Below are 5,160 nucleotides of genomic sequence, written 5' to 3' on the forward strand. Positions count from 1 at the left end.
TCCACATTACTAATCTTATCTTTAACATAAGTTAAAATACTGTCAAATATATGTGTGTATTCTATTTTCTGTTCTAAATACATATCACTATCACACAACTAGTAACTGAAACATTACTAAAAAATTAAAACACACCTAAGAAGAGAGAATCTCAAGTCAGTGGTTTACATCAGCCCCGCAGGTTCTGTTTCTATACATGACATAAAATACAATAAATAAACCCAAACTAGCTACAGAGAAAGACATTGATAAACAGTTGTAAAATTAAACACGGCTGAAACGCACAACATTGAATATGATAACAAATAAAAACACATACATGACAAAATTAGACATAAAWTCTTGTATATGATTAAATTTGTCTAAAACGTATGTTAAAATATACTTGTGAAGAAAACACAGAGCTGATCCYAATACATACCAGTTTCAGACAGCAACAGAAAAAGTGGGTAAGCTGACTGTTACTGGTTTCTATGGTAACCACCAACTGTTGAGAGTTTACAAATGATGTAGCAATGAAAAGAATAACTTTTTGACTACACTATATAAATTTGAAGAATAAATAAGCCAATTTTGTCAAACTTCACATCTATTATAATGTTAAAATAAATCCCAGTTACTCGTACCGTCAGATAACAGACGCTGACAGGCATGAAATCGTAAATAAAAGCTACAGTGCAATGCAAAAGTACTAATAACAGTTTAACTTGCACATTTTGTCATGCAACAAACTTTAAGTTACTTCTTGTAAATACCGATTTCTTGTAAATACCAATAAGAAATCGTGCAAAAACATTTTACACAGTCTTAGAGATTAAATTGTTAAAATGCTACTAGATATAAAATTTCCATTCAAGTTCCACTCAGGACACAAAATACCACAACTTCAAAAACCTCGGCTGASCAAGCTCTCTTTCCAGTGCTGCAGACACTACACTGATTCTTCTAACTTCCTATTAGTTGCATAACCAACAAATCTGAAAATAAAACAAATATTGACAGAAATTCAAAATAATGTCTTTTAATAAAAACACGAGAGGAAACAACAACCACTTGAATGCCTGTTTTGTGTCCTGATATATTTGATGGCTGAAGAGAAAGCATGYTGCAACATGTTCCCAGCCTGACTGATCACACTATTTGAGCAGACTTGCTTGATTTCCACTTCAAAACTTAACACTGCCAATTCAGTAAGTCACACAGATAGAAGATTTTGCTCTCTGGCTATAGAGGCGCAGAGTAAAACCTGAAAACGCCGTTTCCACTATAAAATRTGGTGGTGACATGGCAGTTTACTTACTGATCGTGTTTCAGTCTTTTTCTTCACAGTTTCATTTTATTTGCAGAACCTTTAGGAGCCGCTTTCATTGCTCGAAAACARGATTTTTGATTAATGCTGCAGTTGAAGGAGAGGTGAATCCTTGTAACCACTAGAAAAGGCTTACATAATTCATATAATGCTTGTGGGTGAGAAGCCAAGAATTATTCATTCTTCCTTAAAACATGTGCGCTGAGGGGGAGTGGATTTTGCTGAATGAAACACAGACTATGACAGTAAAATAGTCTGTGTTGGTAAAGTAATAAACTGATTAGCAGTGCTTCATTGATGCATTTTATTTGTTTTAGTGGGTTTTTTCCTGTCTTTAACAACAACAAACAAAAACCAAACCCCACCCAGCCCTGAGGAGTAATCTTAATCTGATGAYTTAGTTTCCCTGAGTCATGAGGAAAACTAAGTGCAATTTATTCCAAAACAAAAAAAAACATGTCACTTCATGTAACGGTTTTGACTTTTTCCTGTTCTGTGGCACTAGATTAGAATATTATCAATAGATGATCACATCTTGATGCACTGAAAACCAGTGACCTTTGTGAAATGCTTGTGACTGCTCGCTAAAAGATTTGTTGGATAAAAAGCTCTGCAAAAGAAAAATAATCCATGTGCACAATGGGGGGAAGAAAAAAAATGCTGACTACATATTCTTAGCGCTGCATGGCACGCCACAGTCCAAGCCTTCAATTTAAAATCCTGCAGCAGCAGAGAGGTCGGACGGTCAGAGTGACGCAGGGCGAGCACACAGGGATCTCATTACCTCAAATGTCTTCCAAGAGCCATGGATGACTACACTGAATGGTAGCTGAGGATTCAACTAATGGCATTCTGGTTTTCCCCTGAGTGTCTTTAACAGCCCTTTTAAAATTTGTAAGCCCACACTTTGTTTCATGCACTTGGCGTACAATTTGTGTTCAGCTGAGCTTCTGAAACGCACCCAGTGATGGTCTTTATGTTGGTCATGCCAGATATTGGATCTCAAAGGAAGCTTTGTGTGACGCACGGCGAAAGTTGCACGTTTTGAAAAAGCCATCCCCCTGCGTTTTGCCGCTGTGGGCCAAGGAATGTGAATGAAAGCGTCGCCGTTGAGAAGCAACACGGGAATATTTTTACACACCAGTACCTTTTCCGGGATTTCTGTGGCTGAGTGGGAAGGAGAGGTTTTTGGCAAAGCTGTGTGAAAGGGTTACTCCTACCGAGCATCTGTCTGAAGGCTCACACAAAGGAAATGGCTCGAAAAGACTTGAGTTTCACTGCTACCCTTCCCATAAGTGAGTCACAGTCTGACAGTGCGGTACACATATTTAATTCAACTGATATACATCTGTGTTTAAAACAGAAAACCAAAACGTGAAATTTTTAAGACTATAGGCAATGCCAACAAATGTCTTGTGAAATTATTTGTTACCCTTAAATGTTTTCACATCTCATCACCGTACATCTAGAAATTTTGATAGTACATAATTATGAAGTGAAGGGAAAAGAATGCACAGTTCTGAATTTTAAAGGGTGTATCTATGTTTAGCCCCATTGACTCAATACTTTGTTCAACTTCCTTTTGACGTAATTACAGCTGCAAGTATTTTAAAAAGTATCTCCACTAGCTTTTCACATCTAGAGGCATTCCACAAACYTGTCCCAAATTTAGGTATGGACTTCATCTAGGCCATTGTGTATAAATTTGATTTAATCTAAACCATTATGTCTTTTGCCCCCTCTTTAACAGTCTGCTTTATCTACCTTCCRCTTAACTCTGATCATTTTCACTGCCCCTTATGAAGAAGAACAATCCCATTGCATCATGCTCCCACCACCATGTTGCATCATAGGGGTAGTGTTTTTTCTGATGCTTTTTATGGTGTTGCCTAAAGTTCAAAAAGTTTAATTTTGGTCTCACAACACCATAGTCCTTATTTTCACAAGTTTGACACATTACCAATATGGTGAAAACTGGGAGATTTAATGGCTTCTTCTCAATAATGTCTTTCTTCTCAGCACTCAGAGCTAAATTTGTGGAGCTCACAGAACAGCTGGATTTATACTTAGTGGCGTGACTTGATTAAAACCCTTACCCGAGTTAATTGTAGAGTATATAAGTAATTAATTAATCAATTTAAAAAAATTATTAAATGCATTAAACTGTGCACTTAAAATCTACTAAATGATATAACTGAAACTAACTCGTTAAGGTCTCTGCACTCATGATTAGATTTACTAATTATGTGGTTTCTGAAAGTTACTGGTTGCACTGGATTTTCTTGTGCATGCCACACTTCAGACATTTTCCTTTGTAGAAGTATTTGAAAACCATTAACAGCAAGTTAATTTATGACTTTTATGACACAAARAATTGTGAAACAGTTTCTGTTCTACTAGTCACACAGGTTTTTGTATTGCCAATGCTAACATATAAATTTTGRATGATATTTGAGATTTATATCAACATCTAATATTTGTTTATTCTGGTGTGTCTTTTGCCATCTGTTKTTTATTCTGACACATTCTTTGTCTACAAAGTATTTGAAGGAGTAACAACAYCACACTGTCACTGCAGATCCATTGGCTACACAACCATGCTACAATATTCATGCTGAAGAAACCAGTGAGATTATWCAAGCTTTGTGGCCAAGTGTGTTATGCTGYTGGAAGAAGCCACCAGAAGATGAGTATACTACTGTAACAAAGAGATGGTAGTAACCAAACGTCAACTACACAACTCATGTAGGTTAAAGTGTTGAAATTATGCTCAGCTGGGAACAAAAGCCCCAGAGTGCCAAGAAAACAACCATTACACCACAGAACGGTTGCTAAAAGTCAGGATGGATCCATACCTTCACGTTCTTCACACCTACTTCTGTCCCTACCATCTGAATGTTGCAGCTTAGATTCATTGGATCAGGCAATGTGTCCTCATTCAGTTCTGTTGTGTCTGTGAGAATTGCAGCCTCAGCTTCTAGTTCTCATGACAGATGTGGCGTCTAGAATTGYCGACTGCAACTGTAGCCTATTTGCTGCTTGACTTCCTGTAACACCATAGATTATAACCTTTATACCTTTGTTGTAGCRAGTGGATATTTAAGTTACTGCTACTTTCTATCATCTAAAAACCAGACTGCGTACTCTCTTCTGACCTCTGACATGAACAAGGTACTGTCATCCACAGAACTGTCACTCGCTGGATATTGTCTCAATTTCTCCATTAATGGAGAGATGTTGAAACATCCATCCAGCCCATCTGKTATCAACAATTTAAAATGACTTTGAAGCCTTTTTTTCCTCCCCAGACTTGAAGCTCATGCTTGATGCTTAAACTTCAGCCAGTTGTCTTCCCAGGTTATCTAAAATGAACAAAATAATGAAAACTAAAATTGAGAAAATATTTTTGATAACTGAAATAAATAAAAATGTTAATAAATGGAGAAAAAATATAACTAACTACTTGGAATTTATAAAACTTTCTAAAACATACTGAAATTAGAGATATGGCTTTTATTTTTGTGATTATGAATCTATTTGTTAACATTTTGAACTGATGTGAAATTGATTTTTCCCCCACACACACACAGTTGTCGGTAAATTACAGCAGTCCATAATCTTTCTGCCGAAACTTACGCCAGTCTCCAAAACGGCAACAGCAAAAGTTGAGATAAATCGCTAGCCAGTTGTTCAACAAGAATTTAATATATATATTTTTAAGTGGTATTGTGATAACACACATATCATCACATTTTGACTTTTTTTAATTCTGCACCTAAAGATTAAAGATAAACAATATTTCACTAATAACTAAGAACAACTAGAAAACCCATTCTAAAAAGTAATTAAAT

The 5,160-nt window shown here is 36.1% G+C and overlaps 1 protein-coding gene across 4 annotated transcripts in view; it reads right to left on the reverse strand.

The window, feature by feature from the left end:
- Positions 1-472, reverse strand: part of adcy7 (adenylate cyclase 7) — a 43,445-nt gene extending 42,973 nt beyond the window's left edge. For 3 of the 4 annotated variants that reach the window (XM_008405550.1, XM_008405549.1, XM_008405547.1), the window contains exon 1: positions 422-472. The gene's annotated coding sequence lies outside the window, so the exon portion shown is untranslated. Of the gene's footprint in view, positions 1-135; positions 180-421 lie in introns of those variants that run through there. The other variant, XM_008405548.2, reaches the window with a different exon arrangement.
- Positions 473-5,160: the final 4,688 nt, after the last annotated feature.

Source organism: Poecilia reticulata, linkage group LG3 (assembly GCF_000633615.1).
Source record: "Poecilia reticulata strain Guanapo linkage group LG3, Guppy_female_1.0+MT, whole genome shotgun sequence".
Classification (NCBI taxonomy): domain Eukaryota; kingdom Metazoa; phylum Chordata; class Actinopteri; order Cyprinodontiformes; family Poeciliidae; genus Poecilia; species Poecilia reticulata.